The sequence below is a fragment of the Lolium perenne genome, chromosome 5 (assembly GCF_019359855.2).
Source record: "Lolium perenne isolate Kyuss_39 chromosome 5, Kyuss_2.0, whole genome shotgun sequence".
Taxonomy (NCBI): Eukaryota; Viridiplantae; Streptophyta; class Magnoliopsida; order Poales; family Poaceae; genus Lolium; species Lolium perenne.
Genome location: NC_067248.2, coordinates 191941613 through 191961623, shown reverse-complemented (window position 1 = coordinate 191961623; position 20011 = coordinate 191941613).

Here is a 20011-nt window from a genome sequence, read left to right as displayed (position 1 = left end):
AACAGGGTGTGATACCCAAGATTGTGTCATCATCTGGTTATTGAACCATATGGTGCAAGCAAGAGCAGAAAGGCCACTGGTCAATCATCAAAAGGGAACAACAGATATGACAATAATTGCATAACTGAAGAAATCCAGCAAGAGATGAGAGCACAAGTCAGCCTAGTTACACACACTTAGCACCTACAGCTAATTTACCATCAGACCTAGACAGAATATTGTCTGTTTGATTTCAACATCAAGAGCCACTGGCAATCCAATAAATGGATCACCCAGAAAGCATTTGGTAAGCAACAGCAAGCCAACAAATAGGGGAGCTACCCTAGGGCAGCATATGAATACTGTCAGGGTCACCTCAAACCCTAGAACAGCCAAACCAACAAGCCAAATACAAATATCATCACCCTGATTGGGTTCAAAGAAGGGCCAGTGTTCCCAACCACTGTGGGCATCCATCTAGCCTAATCCAACCAATTGTGATGATCATCACTGTACAGTTCACATCAATTATCCACTCCATTAATTAAAGCAACATAGATAATTGATATCAACAAGCAAACCTTGGAATAAACATTTGCTAATGATCCAGAGGATCACTGCAAGTGTCAGCTGATGCTTGAGCAAGCAATAGCACTGATCTGTGCCACACACATACACATAGATAAGTAACAGCAATGCACAGGCACAGGTAAGCAAGCCAATTACCAACTGCTGATGATCACATGATCATCAGAGCTTGCCATAGCATGCTAGGGCATGTTAGAGCATCACTAAGCAACAGAGCATGGACCAGATATTTAATTAGCCACAGATATCCAACAATTGTTTCACAGACAACCAAATGGATAATTAAATGATTGCATCCTGAAGCACATCCAAGGCAGGATGAACCACTAGATCAAGATAAATAAGTAAAGCACTTGGTGCTCATCACTGAATCATGCAGATAACCAGCAGTAATGATCAATCAAGCTTACACATGGAATTGAGCACAAGGGACAGCATACCCTTGCCCTGGATCTTGCAAATTGCAAGGAATCTACATGGTAATCATGCCAGGGCAGCCAAAATTGAATACACATGAATGTCTAGCAAAAACAACAACTAGAACAGAGGCACAGGGATGAATTCAAGCCAAAAATGCAAGATTAAACAAGCATGTGGCTCTGGAACATGCACAGAAAGGTGCACAACCAAGATAGCCAGAATTAGGCATAGCTAATTGGCAGAATAGAGCAGCACCGTAGCAAGAATTCATGGCAGTAGCACCAGCAGTACAGCCACAAAGACAAGTAGCACGAAGCAACGAAACAAGACAACATCTAGCACGGCCAGAACTTCTACGAGGACAAGCAGGCCATGGTCAAGCTAGACGAAGCAGAGGTGAGGAAGAAGAAGTAGAAGGGAAGGAGAAGAACTCACCAGGGAGGAGGTGGCCGACGCGGTCATGGCGGCCAAGGCGGCGCGCGCCGGAGCACGGCGGCACCAGGCCTGGCCAAGCCAAGCCTGGCGACCACCACCGCACCCTAGCGCTGCACCACGCGCAGGGAAGGCGCCTGGAGGAAGGGCCGTGGCCTCTTCAACGCGCGGCGGCGGCGGACGCCAACGGCCTGGCGCACTGGAGCGACGATGGCGAGCGAACGGCGACGCCAGCGACAGATCGACGCGGACCATCTGGTTCGCCGTCGAACGGCGACCCAGATCCGCAGTGCCTCGTCGCCGGCGACGGCCTGAGGCGGCGGGGATAAATCGGCGATGGCGGAGGTGACTCTGGTCGCCAGAGCGAGAGAGGGAGATTAGGGTTTCGCGTGCGAAGGAGAGGGGAGCGCGTCTGAGTCCGACCGAGCCGGTTGGGGCGGCTCGGGTTTGACTCAACCCTTTGGGCCACCTGACAGGTGGGGCCCAAGGGTATTTTAGGTATTTCATAATTCATATATATGCTAAAACTTTGAAATTTAATAAGAAATGCTTAGAAGCTCAAAAAAATAAATTAAAAATATGAAAATGGATCAGCATAAAATTCTTTACTTGAATAAAATACCAAACAGAATTTTTGAAGACAATTAAGAATAAATCCTACTTTGATGATTTAAATAAGAATTTAAATCACACATATTATTTTCTAAAATGAAAATAAGTCCATTAATGCATTTGGACTTTAAAAACACCTTGACAATATTTCAAGGTTGTATTTACTCTAAATCAAGTATCTCCAAGATGTTCTTAGTATTTAACCTCTCACATGAAATTACCACAACATCGGAAGGGGGAACAAACCCTAAAACTGGAATCATGCATAATTGCTTCTTTAACCATTGCCCTTATCGGACAATGATGGTATTTTTCAGAGACAGAGGACAAGGGTTAGTCCACACCATCCAACTGCAAAACTTTGCAGTGTTCAGGCAAGTTCATCACTTGCTCATGTCATTTGAGTATTTCTATCAAATTACTTGCAAAGTATTATGGTTATCACTATTGCATAAAAACCAAAACCACTATTTTCATAACTATGAATATGACTATGTGGTGGGCAATGGAACCATGGATTATGTTGATATGGTGGAGGTTCCATTGCAAGGGTTTATATCCATCTAGGATTAAACCACAAATGTCGCCAGTGATTCTTGTGCCGTAATACCCGTGTTAACCATAAGATCCGGAGTGGGACGGAGTAGTCAAAAGTGTTTCCACCTCTCGTTCATCAACGGATGCTCATTACCGGGTGCTCATGATCTTGCGAGACTTGATGCAGGGGTGGGAACCCGTAGAAGTCCCAACGGTAATGAGGTCTATGATGGGTTGCATCTGCCGGCGTAGGAATGTATGGTAGAGCCCTGCATTGACGTCGTGGTCGGAGTCCACCCTGAAATCTATGGGAATAATGGGGCCGGCGTGGACCCAGGGTCGGAGTATGCAACAAAGGGTGGGTGTTCGAGGTAGCGGAGGAACATGATTGGCTAGACCTTATACCGGGCCTCACACCGAAGGAAGTGTGGACGGGAAAGCTGCCCGGTTGGCACCAAGGTTAAGATCTCTTATGGGTAAAGCAACACACCTCTGCAGAGTGTAAAGAACTGTGACCTGTCACTCCCTGTTCCGGGATAAGGAACTACGAACGCGGCCGGAAAGGAGCTCCATGAAGTTCTAGTAAACCGGTGAAGGCTGACGGACATAGCTCTTTGGAATAAAAACAATCTCTTGAAGAAATGTTTACCAAAACTTGCATTGGTATTAGACTTTCTGGTCTAATATCGTAGCTAGTGCATTAAACACCTCTTACCTATAATGAACTTGTTGAGTACGCTCGTACTCATACCACTCTTAAATCCCATGCTTAGATTGTCTGAATCATCTGGAGGAGGACTACGACAACAATGAAGGAGCCGAGATCATCGGCTATGAAGAACCAGACCTCTCTGGAGGTATCGAGGGCGTAGACTACCTCATCGTCTACGGAACCGGGGAGGCTTCCGGAGGAGATCAAGCCTGAACATCTCGAGTAGTAGTAGTAGCCGAGCAGCCCGAACTCTTAGTATTTAGCTTCTCGAGGAAATAAATGTATAACTTAATGAGACTCTTATATTGTAAGCTAAGTTGGGTTCGCCTCGAACCCAGGAGTACTCCTCTTAGGACCCAAGAGGAGCTCCGAGACGACATGTGTATGATATTTGTAATAATAAATGAATGAGTTATGGACCTGCTATGTTCTGTTGTACTACTCTGAGGGATGTAATATTTGCGGAATGGTACTTCGTGAATGTTATATCAACGACTGGCATACTACAACATGCAGTGGTATGCAGGGTCACCACAGTTGGTATCAGAGCAAAAGCTTTGACCTTAGGTTGGAACCTAGTAAATGGGACCAAACGTTAGGAGTCAAATAGGATTAGTAAAGAATTCTCTAAAAATATGGTGTATATTCAATTGAGAATACTACAATCATATCTTTTAGTGCGATAATTCTTTATTATCTCTATTATGATGCTTTATTACTAATCTTATAATCTTTCTATTTCTACAGCCAACATGGCAAGTTCACGTCCCAGACGAAACGTGAAAGTGATGGATTCCCCACTGAGTGAATACGAATGAGGACTTGCAGATATTCTACGAGCCATGTTACTTGAATTTGGGTGTGATCCCCAGATCCAAGTAAAGAAATACATGTACTATGATGGTACTGTATTGGCTAAGTGTAGGGTAGGACTGCGACTTCCCAAATCTTTGGGAATGAGCGTAGTAATGCCAGCAGGGGAAGCCAGAACTATCAACACAGCCTACCATATAGCCATTATGAGAGCCATCACAGATATTCGGGAGCATAAGACGAAAGAGCTTATGGGTTCCGAATTTACCCACATTCCTCATATGCAGGAGGAAGAAGATCCCATGCTTAACCACTACAAATATGCAAAACGCAAACCAATAGCAGCTGCAAAATACATGGACAATAGCCGCAACTTTATATCATTGCTCTTTCAGTTGAACCATCATCTGACGGGAGCAATTGATACGATGCTAGAGGAGTTTACTGAACCCAAGGAGGAGATTAGGGGGAAAGAACCTATGGAGAATGTGGTGCACACACCAGTTTACTCAGCTGGTGACTACATTAGTCTTGACCCTCTTGAGCGTGAAACCACACCTGTTACACCTGGGAACTATCTGGGTAGTTCCTATGGGGGATATGAGGGTGGAGAGGAATCCGGAAACAATCAGCGTTCCGAGACTCCTATAGAAAATTCCACGGGTTGGCGTTGGGGATCTGATACTGGAACTCATAGTACTTCTGTGTATTATGATGGGGAGATGAATGATGACGCTACAACCTAGAACCAGAGTTATCCTAGTAATGAAGGAGTTGATGGAGGGTATCCGACACAGGTTGAGTCGGGTACGAGTGTTGGAAACACCTATGGTGGAGCTACAGGGGAGTACACCCGATGGGTGGACTATGATGCACTTAACGATCAGTTTGTGAACACTGATTTCTCCCTAGGATCATCATCTGATTCGGATTACCAGCCGACGGGGAGACCTTATGTTCCAGGGTCTATCAGGAGGACGACACGTTCGACCGGATGGAAGCCTGGGATGTACCAAGAGTGAAGATCGACTAGAGTCCACCAAGGGAGGCGAGACTATAATACACAAGTACCACGTGTATTATAGTATGTAATATTTGTATAAATTTGTACATATACTTTAATAAGTGAGTTTGCATACTCACATCGACTTGAATATTGTAATAAGACCACTTAAGTATGTATATACATGGTATATGTTTTGTATGATTTGGATTTGCATCTTGATTTCCATTGCGTGACTAGTTCTGTGCACAAAGTTGAGCTCAGAAAACTTGCGCATGGAGTAATTATGAGTATCATCTTGTGTTGCAGAACTAGGGGGTTATGTCGGGAGCGATAGGTGAGGAGACCGAAGCGCAGCGCATGGAGCGCGAAGCAAAACAAAAGGAAGAGGCTGAGGGAGCAGCCAGAGATCAGTTTCCACCACCACCACCACCCATGACGCAGCAGAATTTTGTTCAGTACATGCAGCTGGTGGAGGAAAGACAACGTATAATGTTGGAGCAGCAGAACAAATTCTTCCAAGAATTGCTGCAACAGAACAGGGTGGAGAGACCCGAGAATCCGGGAGTCACCTTAGCAGACTTCCAGAACACCAAGCCTATATCTTTCGCATACGCGCCCGAGCCAATGGACGCGGAAGATTGGCTTATGGATACTGAGCGAAAGCTCAATACCGTTGGATGTAACGACCAAGAGAACGTTCGTTATGCTACCCACCTGCTGTGTGGACCTGCCGCATCATGGTGGGACAATATAGTAGCCGTTTATCCGGCTGGAAAGGTATTTACCTGGGAGGAATTTGCAAGGAAGTTCAGGGAATCCAATGTCCCTGAAAGTATCGTGGAACTGAAGCGTCGAGAATTCGAAAGTCTCGAGCAGAAGGACAAGGCCATCCTGACTTATGTCAGGGAATTCTCAAAACTGTCCCGGTGTGCGGTTGAAGAAGTCAACACTGAGGACAAGAAGAAGAAAAGGTTTCTGAGGGGGTTAAGTCCCCAGTTCAAGGTTCAGCTCCGTATGATGAGAGCGACGGAGTTTCAAGAGTTGGTGGATGCTGCCATCACTCTGGAAGATGATTTCAAACAACTGCAGGAGGAAAAGAGGAAGAAGGCCAAGTTTGAGCCTAAGAGGTTTGTTAGTAGCAAGCCCAATACCAGCTTGAGTTTCAAGCCAAGATACAACAACAACAACAACAACAACAACAACAACAACAACAACAACAACAACGGCAACTACTACGGTAGCAGGAAGAACCAAGCATTCCAGACTGCAAATAAGATTGTATGCCGTAGCTGTGGAGGTACGGGGCATTTCTCCAAGGACTGTAAGAAGCCCAGGATCATTTGTTTCGGGTGCCGTGAGGAAGGACACATGCTTAGGGATTGCCCTAAGAATAAGAATAAAGGAGGTCAATCTAGAGGGGGAGCAAGCCGAGGAGGAAATACCGGAGGGAACTGGAAGAATAAGAAGCCCTTCGGCAAGCTGAACTTCACCAGTCTGGAGGAGGTGGTCAACTCCGATCAGGCGGTGATAGGTACGCTCCAGATACTCACTCATCCTGGCAAAGTACTTTTTGATACTAGTGCAACTACATCATTCATTTCTCAACAATTCATCATCAAACATGGGATTAGTTGCACTAAGTTAGATACACCCATAACCATACTTTCTGCGGGGGGGACGATAGTAGTAACCCACACCAAACAAAAACAAGTCATTATGATCAATAAGTGCGCGTTTGACGCGGACCTGTTCAATTTACCGATGAAGGACATTGATGTCATTCTTGGCATGAACTGGTTGGAAGCTAATGGAGCATTGATCGACTGTGTGAACAAGACGGTATCTTTGAAAAGCCCCGATGGAAGTAGAATGATCTACCAAGGCGACAAACATACACAGATCGAAGTTGAGCTACAGCTGAACAGCATGAAGGAGGTGAAATTAGAGGATATACCTGTAGTAAATGAATTCCAGGATGTATTTCCTGCGGAATTACCTGGTATGCCACCAGATAGGGAGATAGAATTCACTATCGACCTAATTCCGTGAAACGACTCCGATTGCTAAGGCACCATACAAGATGGGGCCCAAGGAGTTGAAAGAACTTAAGGAGCAACTGGATGACTTGGAACAGAAAGGATTTATACAAGAAAGTGTTTCACCATGGGGATCACCTGTGATCTTCGTGGATAAAAGGGATGGAGGAAGAAGGATGTGCGGAGACTACAGGAATCTGAACAACGTCACAATTAAGAACAAGTATCCACTTCCAAGAATACAAGATCTATTCGATCAAGTTAGAGGCGCGGGAGTCTTTTCCAAAATTGATCTAAGATCCGGTTATCACCAGATAAAGATCAAGAAGGAAGACGTTCCGAAAACTGCCTTTGTCTCAAGGTATGGACATCATGAATACCTTGTAGTACCTTTTGGATTAACCAATGCCCCAGCAATATTCATGAATCTCATGAATAAGATTTTCATGCCATATCTAGACAAGTTTGTCATCGTATTTATTGATGATATCTTGATCTATTCCAAAGACAAAGCTGAACATGCTGAACATCTGAGGCTAGTGTTGCAAACACTAAGGGAACATCAACTCTATGCCAAGTTTAGCAAGTGTGAATTTTGGCTAGATCAAGTGGAATTTCTTGGTCATGTCATTAGCAAAGATGGAATCGCTGTTAACCCGAGCAAGGTAGCAGCAGTTCTAGAATGGGAAGCACCCAAGACTGTCAAGGAAATCCGAGGATTCCTAGGAATGGCAGGATATTATCGGAGATTCATTGAAGGATTCTCCAAGATAGCAGGACCCATGACGAAGCTGTTAAGAAAGAACACACCATTCGTGTGGTCAGAGGAGTGTGAGAAGAGTTTTCAAACTCTGAAAGAGAAACTCACCACAGCACCGGTGTTAGCAGTTCCTGAAGTTGGCAAGGATTACACCGTGTATTGTGACGCATCCAAGCATGGATTGGGTTGCGTACTCATGCAAGATCGGAAAGTGATATCCTATGGATCGAGACAACTCAGACCTCATGAAGTGAATTATCCAACACATGATTTGGAATTAGCAGCAGTCGTATTTGCACTCAAAACTTGGAGACATTTTCTCTATGGAGCCAAGTGTGAGCTCTATACAGATCACAAGAGTCAAATATTTCTTCACCCAGAAGGAACTCAACATGAGGCAGAAAAGATGGCTAGAATTGATCAAGGATTATGATTTGACCATCAATTACACTCCAGGGAAGGCCAATGTTGTAGCAGATGCCTTGAGCAGGAAGAGCACCGGCGGAGTGGAACAAGAAATCTCACCGGAGTTGAGGAAGGAAATAAGTCAAGCCCAAATACAACTTTGGGAGAAGGAAGCCCATGAAGGATTATCGGCGTTGCAAGTAGCCGATGAGTTAAATGTTAACCTGAAGAATGAGATAATGATGGGTCAGTTGGACGATCCATTCATCGTTGAGGAGATGAGGAGAATAGATGAAGGAAGACCATCAGAATTTCACCGCGGAGAATCTGGATCGTTATGGTTCCAGAAGAGAATTTGTGTTCCGGATATTGCTGAAATCAAGGAAGTAATACTCCGGGAAGCCCATCAAACACCATACTCCATTCATCCGGGAAGTACAAAGATGTACATGGATCTAAAGGAGTTATTCTGGTGGAATAATATGAAGAGAGAGATAGCACAATATGTGGCGGAATTCCATACCTGCCAAAGAGTGAAAGCGGAACATCAGAGTCCGGCAGGGAAATTACAACCTTTACCTATTCCTGAATGGAAATGGGAGGAGATAGGGATGGATTTCATCACCGAACTACCCATGACTAATAAAAAGAAGGACATGATATGGGTAATCGTGGACCGGTTGACGAAGAGCGCACACTTCTTAGCGGTAAATCAGCAGGACAAAGGAGAGAAACTCATCGATCTTTACATCAAAGAGATCGTGAGTAAGCATGGAGTGCCTAAGAAGATAGTGTCGGATCGAGGATCCGTGTTCACATCAGCATTCTGGAAGCAACTACACGAAGCTTTAGGATCCAAGTTGGACTATAGCACCGCCTATCACCCTCAGACAGGTGGACAAACAGAGAGAACTAACCAGATCCTAGAGGATATGCTCAGGGCTTGTGCCCTAGATTTTGGAGGATCATGGGAGGAGCACTTGCCACTAGCAGAGTTTTCATACAATAATAGCTATCAAAGTAGCATCAAGATGGCACCATTTGAAGCTCTGTATGGAAGAAAGTGTAGATCACCGATATGTTGGTATGAAGCCGGAGCAAGCAAAGAGTTCAACCCTGATTATATCAAGGAAAAGCAACAAATCATTGATATCATCAGAGATAGGCTCAAGATAGCCCAGAGCCGACAGAAGAGTTATGCCGATCAAAAGAGAAGAACATGGGAGCCACGAGTTGGAGACATGGTATATCTTAGGGTGAGCCCGATGAAAGGACTCCAGAGGTTTGGAGTAAAAGGAAAGCTCAGCCCTAGGTACATCGGACCTTTCAAGATTTTAAGTCAAAACCGAGGGTTAGCCTTCGAATTGGAACTACCGGGAAGGTTATCCCAGGTTCACAACGTATTTCATGTGTCGCAACTCAGAAAATGTTTGAAGACCCCAGATGAACCAGTATCACATGAAGAGCTTGAGTTACAACCAGATTTGACATACATCGAGAAGCCAGCGAAGATTCTCGAGGAGAACTGGAAGCAACTCAGGAATCGAGCGATAAAGTACTGCAAGATACAATGGAAGCACCATCCTGAGAGGGAAGCCACCTGGGAAAAAGAGGAGGACCTGAGGAAAACATACCCCGGACTCTTCAGGTATTACAACCACAACTTCGGGACGAAGTTTTATTTAAGGGGGAAAGGCTGTAATATCCCAGGTTTAGAGATGATCGAGGGGTAGATTTTAGAAAGGGATGTGCATTGCATTGTAATTTACGGGGAAATTTTGCGCTTTTAAATAAAAACTGCATCGAAGGGGGACAAGTTTATCTCTCGACACCTTACAGGGTTAGGGTTTCGAGAGTGCGACAAACCTGTTCCTTATTTAACTAACTAGGGTTTTGAGAAGAGAGGGGAGAGTTTGCATCACAAACTTAAGTTGCATGATTGAATTCTAAATCAAGTTGTATGATTGAATTCAATCCAAGTTTGAATTTGAAATTCAAATTCAAACAATCAAATGAATATCACATTATTCAAACTTGAGATAATTTAATAAACAATTAGCCTTAATCAAGATTATAAATAACACAACAATAAAGTAAAGCTCATTAAGGAAAATTTGAGCTTTATTAATAATCACACAAGATACATTGTCAATTACAATATTCAAAATTGGAACAAATGAATATTACAACATATTACAAGAATTGGACAAAATGGAAAATGAAAAGAAAAAGAAAAGTACAATTTCATGTTCTATCCTAACACTACAAGCTAGTCTTCATCTAGCCTTGTACTTGATGATCTCCATGATCCTTGGAGCATCAGGTTGTTTCCCTGCACACAAACATAAAGCAAATAAAAACAAGTGTGATGCCAAGTGGCATAGCCACTTGGCAGGTTAGCAAACAAATGATATGTAGTGGATATGCTCAAGTCCCTGCCGAGCAGAGCCATGCCACAGATAGAATCAAGCCCAAGTGCACAGCACTTGCACACACACACAACCAGGCAGCTCACCAGACTATGTGCATGTGCAACACACACACACACCAGGGTGAGTCACCACAAGCTGCAGGTGGTGCTGTCGACCAGCAAGAGCAAGCCAGCAGCATATAAAAGCTTTTCACAGCCAAACCCTAGCCATTTGATTCAACCACCGGCAGAACTGAACTGGTAAGTCCCCAAGAACACCAAGAACAACTAGAACAGATAGAACAGCCTCACTGTTCAATCTATTCCAGCACACCACTGAATCAAATCAAGTTTCATCAAGACACCAGGAGGAGCAGGGCAAGCAAAGCAACCATAAGATCAACACAGAGGCAAACCTCTACACCAACAGCACATTCTAGGAGCTGGAGTGAGGTATACCAAGCATCATGGATAAACCAGATGGTTTTGTTCATATATAAGCATATGCATCAAGCACACATGATCAACAGGGTGTGATACCCAAGATTGTGTCATCATCTGGTTATTGAACCATATGGTGCAAGCAAGAGCAGAAAGGCCACTGGTCAATCATCAAAAGGGAACAACAGATATGACAATAATTGCATAACTGAAGAAATCCAGCAAGAGATGAGAGCACAAGTCAGCCTAGTTACACACACTTAGCACCTACAGCTAATTTACCATCAGACCTAGACAGAATATTGTCTGTTTGATTTCAACATCAAGAGCCACTGGCAATCCAATAAATGGATCACCCAGAAAGCATTTGGTAAGCAACAGCAAGCCAACAAATAGGGGAGCTACCCTAGGGCAGCATATGAATACTGTCAGGGTCACCTCAAACCCTAGAACAGCCAAACCAACAAGCCAAATACAAATATCATCACCCTGATTGGGTTCAAAGAAGGGCTAGGGTTCCCAACCACTGTGGGCATCCATCTAGCCTAATCCAACCAATTGTGATGATCATCACTGTACAGTTCACATCAATTATCCACTCCATTAATTAAAGCAACATAGATAATTGATATCAACAAGCAAACCTTGGAATAAACATTTGCTAATGATGCAGAGGATCACTGCAAGTGTCAGCTGATGCTTGAGCAAGCAATAGCACTGATCTGTGCCACACACATACACATAGATAAGTAACAGCAATGCACAGGCACAGGTAAGCAAGCCAATTACCAACTGCTGATGATCACATGATCATCAGAGCTTGCCATAGCATGCTAGGGCATGCTAGAGCATCACTAAGCAACAGAGCATGGACCAGATATTTAATTAGCCACAAATATCCAACAATTGTTTCACAGACAACCAAATGGATAATTAAATGATTGCATCCTGAAGCACATCCAAGGCAGGATGAACCACTAGATCAAGATAAATAAGTAAAGCACTTGGTGCTCATCACTGAATCATGCAGATAACCAGCAGTAATGATCAATCAAGCTTACACATGGAATTGAGCACAAGGGACAGCATACCCTTGCCCTGGATCTTGCAAATTGCAAGGAATCTACATGGTAATCAAGCCAGGGCAGCCAAAATTGAATACACATGAATGTCTAGCAAAAACAGCAACTAGAACAGAGGCACAGGGATGAATTCAAGCCAAAAATGCAAGATTAAACAAGCATGTGGCTCTGGAACATGCACAGAAAGGTGCACAACCAAGATAGCCAGAATTAGGCATAGCTAATTGGCAGAATAGAGCAGCACCGTAGCAAGAATTCATGGCAGTAGCACCAGCAGTACAGCCACAGCACAAGTAGCACAGCAGCAACAGAAACAGCACAACATCTAGCACGGCCAGAACTTCTACGAGGACAAGCAGGCCATGGTCAAGCTAGACGAAGCAGAGGTGAGGAAGAAGAAGTAGAAGGGAAGGAGAAGAACTCACCAGGGAGGAGGTGGCCGACGCGGTCATGGCGGCCAAGGCGGCGCGCGCCGGAGCACGGCGGCACCAGGCCTGGCCAAGCCAAGCCTAGCGACCACCACCGCACCCTAGCGCTGCACCACGCGCAGGGAAGGCGCATGGAGGAAGGGCCGTGGCCTCTTCAACGCGCGACGGCGGCGGACGCCAACGGCCTGGCGCACTTGAGCGACGATGGCGAGCGAACGGCGACGCCAGCGACAGATCGACGCGGACCATCTGGTTCGCCGTCGAACGGCGACCCAGATCCGCAGTGCCTCGTCGCCGGCGACAGCCTGAGGCGGCGGGGATAAATCGGCGACGGCGGAGGCGACTCTGGTCGCCAGAGCGAGAGAGAGAGATTAGGGTTTCGCGTGCGAAGGAGAGGGGAGCGCGTCTGAGTCCGACCGAGCCGGTTGGGGCGGCTCGGGTTTGACTCAACCCTTTGGGCCACCTGACAGGTGGGGCCCAAGGGTATTTTAGGTATTTCATAATTCATATATATGCTGAAACTTTGAAATTTAATAAGAAATGCTTAGAAGCTCAAAAAAATAAATTAAAAATATGAAAATGGATCAGCATAAAATTCTTTACTTGAATAAAATACCAAACAGAATTTTTGAAGACAATTAAGAATAAATCCTACTTTGATGATTTAAATAAGAATTTAAATCACACATATTATTTTCTAAAATGAAAATAAGTCCATTAATGCATTTGGACTTTAAAAACACCTTGACAATATTTCAAGGTTGTATTTACTCTAAATCAAGTATCTCCAAGATGTTCTTAGTATTTAACCTCTCACATGAAATTACCACAACATCGGAAGGGGGGAACAAACCCTAAAACTGGAATCATGCATAATTGCTTCTTTAACCATTGCCCTTATCGGACAATGATGCTATTTTTCAGAGACAGAGGACAAGGGTTAGTCCACACCATCCAACTGCAAAACTTTGCAGTGTTCAGGCAAGTTCATCACTTGCTCATGTCATTTGAGTATTTCTATCAAATTACTTGCAAAGTATTATGGTTATCACTATTGCATAAAAACCAAAACCACTATTTTCATAACTATGAATATGACTATGTGGTGGGCAATGGAACCATGGATTATGTTGATATGGTGGAGGTTCCATTGCAAGGGTTTATATCCATCTAGGATTAAACAACAAATGTCGCCAGTGATTCTTGTGTCGTAATACCCGTGTTAACCATAAGATCCGGAGTGGGACGGAGTAGTCAAAAGTGTTTCCACCTCTCGTTCATCAACGGATGCTCATTACCGGGTGCTCATGATCTTGCGAGACTTGATGCAGGGGTGGGAACCCGTAGAAGTCCCAACGGTAATGAGGTCTATGATGGGTTGCATCTGCCGGCGTAGGAATGTATGGTAGAGCCCTGCATTAACGTCGTGGTCGGAGGCCACCCTGAAATCTATGGGAATAATGGGGCCGGCGTGGACCCAGGGTCGGAGTATGCAACAAAGGGTGGGTGTTCGAGGTAGCGGAGGAACATGATTGGCTAGACCTTATACCGGGCCTCACACCGAAGGAAGTGTGGACGGGTGATACGTCTCCGACGTATCGATAATTTCTTATGTTCCATGCCACATTATTGATGTTATCTACATGTTTTATGCACACTTTATGTCATATTCATGCATTTTCTGGAACTAACCTATTAACAAGATGCCGAAGTGCCGATTCTTTGTTTTCTGCTGTTTTTGGTTTCAGAAATCCTAGTAAGGAAATATTCTCGGAATTGGACGAAATCAACGCCTAGGGTCCTATTTTGCCACGAAGCTTCCAGAAGACCGAAGAGGAGACGAAGTGGGGCCACGAGGTGGCCAAACCACAGGGCGGCGCGGCCCAAGCCCTGGCCGCGCCGACCTGTAGTGTGGGCCCCTCGTGGCGCCCCTTGACCTGCCCTTCCGCCTACAAATAGCCTTCGTCGCGAAACCCCCAGTACCGAGAGCCACGATACGGAAAACCTTACTGAGACGCCGCCGCCGCCAATCCCATCTCGGGGGATTCAGGAGATCGCCTCCGGCACCCTGCCGGAGAGGGGAATCATCTCCCGGAGGACTCTACGCCGCCATGGTCGCCTCCGGAGTGATGTGTGAGTAGTCTACCCCTGGACTATGGGTCCATAGCAGTAGCTAGATGGTTGTCTTCTCCCCATTGTGCTTAATTGTCGGGTCTTGTGAGCTGCCGAACATGATCAAGATCATCTATCTGTAACTCTATATGTTGCGTTTGTTGGGATCCGATGAATAGAGAATACTATGTTATGTTGATTATCAATTCATGTCTATGTGTTGTTTATGATCTTGCATGCTCTCCGTTATTAGTAGATGCTCTGGCCAAGTTGATGCTAGTAACTCCAAGAGGGAGTATTTATGCTCGATAGTGGGTTCATGTCTCCGTGAATCTGGGGGAGTGAGAGAAACCTCTAAGATTATGGATGTGCTGTTGCCACTAGGGATAAAACATTGGTGCTATGTTCGAGGATGTAGTCACTGATTACATTACGCGCAATACTTAATGCAATTGTCTGTTGTTAGCAACTTAATACTGGAGGGGGTTCGGATGATAACCTGAAGGTGGACTTTTTAGGCATAGATGCATGCTGGATAGCGGTCTATGTACTTTGTCGTAATGCCCAATTAAATCTCACAATACTCATCATAATATGTATGTGCATGGTCATGCCCTCTTTATTTGTCAATTGCCCAACTGTAATTTGTTCACCCAACATGCTGTTTATCTTATGGGAGAGACACCTCTAGTGAACTGTGGACCCCGGTCCAATTCTCTATACTGAAATACAATCTACTGCAATACTGTTCTACTGTTTTCTGCAAACAATCATCATCCACACTATACATCTAATCCTTTGTTACAGCAAGCCGGTGAGATTGACAACCTCGCTGTTACGTTGGGGCAAAGTACTTGGTTTGTGTTGTGCAGGTTCCACGTTGGCGCCGGAATCCCTGGTATTGCGCCGCACTACATCTCGCCGCCATCAACCTTCAACGTGCTTCTTGGCTCCTACTGGTTCGATAAACCTTGGTTTCTAACTGAGGGAAAACTTGCCGCTGTACGCATCACACCTTCCTCTTGGGGTTCCCAACGGACGTGTGCTGTACATGCCATCAAGCAATTTTTCTGGCGCCGTTGCCGGGGAGATCAAGACACGCTGCAAGGGGAGTCTCCACATCCCAATCTCTTTACTTTGTTTTTGTCTTGCTTAGTTTTATTTACTACTTTGTTTGCTGCACTAAATCAAAATACAAAAAAATTATTTGCTAGTTTTACTTTATTTGCTATCTTGTTTGCTATATCAAAAACACAAAAAATTGGTTACTTGTATTTGCTTTACTTATTTCATCATGTTTCCTTTTAATTTTACCGTAAAAAACATGCCGGTAGGACGCGGGTCTATAGTTGGGAGAAATAATATAGAAGAATTTTTCAACCATGTTAGTACCGTTGATGATTTTGAAGATAGACACTTGGTAGACCTTGCTCCTACTTATGAAATTGCCGCTGCTGCTTTAGTTCATATGATGGAAACTAAATTTATTAATCACAATCCTATAATCCAACACATGTTTCTTACACTAGGTGATATGGAAGAAGGGGAAAAGAAAGATTTTGTTTTAGAAACCCTTCTTAGAGAATTTGGTGGTATAGCAAGAGAGGCTAGAAAGGTCTTTGCTAAATATGATATGCTTGGTTCTTATACCAATTTTGTTAGTCTCCTTGAGAAGATGGATATGGATAGAATAAAGTACACTAATAATATTAATGATGGTGGGGAGATCAAAGCACCAATACCATGTAAGCTCCTAGCGATGAATGATGCACTAGAAAATAATTATGCCTGGCTTGTTCCTGAAAATTTGTTTGATGAGAGTAGCAAGCCTAAGACTAATGAAAAGGGATACGCTAAAACTTATGTATCCAATATACTATGCTTGGCTGAGAAAACTCCAAACCCCGCTGTAGATGCACCATCTCTTGATAATACTTGATACACACTTTCTGCGCCTAGCTGAAAGACGTTAAAGAAAAGCGCTTATGGGAGACAACCCATGGTTTTTACTACAGTACTTTGTTTTTATTTTGTGTCTTGGAAGTTGTTTACTACTGTAGCAACCTCTCCTTATCTTAGTTTTGTGTTTTGTTGTGCCAAGTAAAGTCGTTGATAGTAAAGTTCATACTAGATTTGGATTACTGCGCAGAAACAGATTTCTTTGCTGTCACGAATCTGGGCAAAATTCTCTGTAGGTAACTCAGAAAATTATGCCAATTTACGTGAGTGATCCTCAGATATGTACGCAACTTTCATTCAATTTGAGCATTTTCATTTGAGCAAGTCTGGTGCCCCGATAAAATTCGTCAATACGAACTGTTCTGTTTTGACAGATTCTGCCTTTTATTTCGCATTGCCAGTTTTGTTATGTTCGATGGATATTTCGATTCCATTGACTTTCAGTAGCTTTGTGCAATGTCCAGAAGTGTTAAGAATGATCATGTCACCTCTTAACATGTATATTTTGATTGTGCACTAACCCTCTAATGAGTTGTTCTAAGTTTGGTGTGGAGGAAGTTTTCAAGGATCAAGAGAGGGAGATGATACAACATGATCAAGGAGAGTGAAAGCTCTAAGCTTGGGGATGCCCAGGTGGTTCACCCCTACATATATCAAGAAGACTCAAGCGTCTAAGCTTGGGGATGCCCAAGGCATCCCCTTCTTCATCGACAACATTATCAGGTTCTTCCCCTGAAACTATATTTTTATTCCATCACATCTTATGTGCTTTTCTTGGAGCGTCGGTTTGTTTTTGTTTTTGTTTTGTTTGAATAAAATGGATCCTAGCATTCTTTGTGTGGGAGAGAGACACGCTCCGCTGTAGCATATGGACAAGTATGTCCTTAGGCTCTACTCATAGTATTCATGGTGAAGTTTCTTCTTCGTTAAATTGTTATATGGTTGGAATTGGAAAATGATACATGTAGTAATTGCTATAATGTCTTGGATAATGTGATACTTGGCAATTGTTGTGCTCATGTTTAAGCTCTTGCATCATATACTTTGCACCTATTAATGAAGAAATACATAGAGCATGCTAAAATTTGGTTTGCATATTTGGTCTCTCTAAGGTCTAGATAATTTCTAGTATTGAGTTTGAACAACAAGGAAGACGGTGTAGAGTCTTATAATGTTTTCAATATGTCTTTTATGTGAGTTTTGCTGCGCCGCTTCATCCTTGTGTTTGTTTCAAATAACCTTGCTAGCCTAAACCTTGTATCGAGAGGGAATACTTCTCATGCATCCAAATACTTGAGCCAACCACTATGCCACTTGTGTCCACCATACCTACCTACTACATGGTATTTCTCCGCCATTCCAAAGTAAATTGCTTGAGTGCTACCTTTAAATTTCCATTCTTCACCTTTACAATATATAGCTCATGGGACAAATAGCTTAAAAACTATTGTGGTATTGAATATGTACTTATGCACTTTATCTCTTATTAAGTTGCTTGTTGTGCGATAACCATGTTCACTGGGGACGCCATCAATTACTCTTTGTTGAATATCATGTGAGTTGCTATGCATATTCGTCTTGTCTGAAGTAAGGGCGATCTACCACCTTATGGTTAGAGCATGCATATTGTTAGAGAAGAACATTGGGCCGCTAACTAAAGCCATGATCCATGGTGGAAGTTTCAGTTTTGGACAATATCCTCAATCTCAAATGAGAAAATTAATTGTTGTTACATGCTTATGCATAAAAGAGGAGTCCATTATCTGTTGTCTATGTTGTCTCGGTATGGATGTCTAAGTTGAGAATAATCAATAGCGAGAAATCCGATGCGAGCTTTCTCCTTAGACCTTTGTACAGGCGGCATAGAGGTACCCCTTTGTGACACTTGGTTAAAACATGTGCATTGCGACGATCCCGGTAGTCCAAGCTAATTAGGACAAGGTGCGGGCACTATTAGTATAGTATGCATGAGGCTTGCAACTTGTAAGATATAATTTACATGATACATATGCTTTATTACTACCGTTGACAAAATTGTTTCTTGTTTTCAAAATCAAAGCTCTAGCACAAATATAGCAATCGATGCTTTTCCTCTTCGAAGGACCTTTCTTTTACTTTTATGTTGAGTCAGTTCACCTATTTCTCTCCATCTCAAGAAGCAAACACTTGTGTGAACTGTGCATTGATTCCTACATACTTGCATATTGCACTTATTATATTACTCTATGTTGACAATATCCATGAGATATACATGTTACAAGTTGAAAGCAACCGCTGAAACTTAATCTTCCTTTGTGTTGCTTCAATGCTTCTACTATGAATTATTGCTTTATGAGTTAACTCTTATGCAAGACTTATTGATGCTTGTCTTGAAGTACTATTCATGAAAAGTCTTTGCTATATGATTCACATGTTTACTCATGTCATATACATTGTTTTGATCGCTGCATTCACTACATATGCTTTACAAATAGTATGATCAAGGTTATGATGGCATGTCACTCCAGAAATTATCTTTGTTTATCGTTTACCTGCTCGGGACGAGCAGGAACTAAGCTTGGGGATGCTGATACGTCTCCGACGTATCGATAATTTCTTATGTTCCATGCCACATTATTGATGTTATCTACATGTTTTATGCACACTTTATGTCATATTCGTGCATTTTCTGGAACTAACCTATTAACAAGATGCCGAAGTGCCGATTCTTTGTTTTCTGCTGTTTTTGGTTTCAGAAATCCTAGTAAGGAAATATTCTCGGAATTGCACGAAATCAACGCCCAGGGTCCTATTTTGCCACGAAGCTTCCAGAAGACCGAAGAGGAGACGAAGTGGGGCCACAAGGTGGCCAAACCACAGGGCGGCGCGGCCCAAGCCCTGGCCGCGCTGACCTGTAGTGTGGGCCCCTCGTGACGCCCCTTGACCTGCCCTTCCGCCTACAAATAGCCTTCGTCGCGAAACCCCCAGTACCGAGAGCCACGATACGGAAAACCTTACTGAGACGCTGCCAATCCCATCTCGGGGGATTCAGGAGATCGCCTCCGGCACCCTGCCGGAGAGGGGAATCATCTCCCGGAGGACTCTACGCCGCCATGGTCGCCTCCGGAGTGATGTGTGAGTAGTCTACCCCTGGACTATGGGTCCATAGCAGTAGCTAGATGGTTGTCTTCTCCCCATTGTGCTTAATTGTCGTGTCTTGTGTGCTGCCGAACATGATCAAGATCATCTATCTGTAATTCTATATGTTGCGTTTGTTGGGATCCGATGAATAGAGAATAC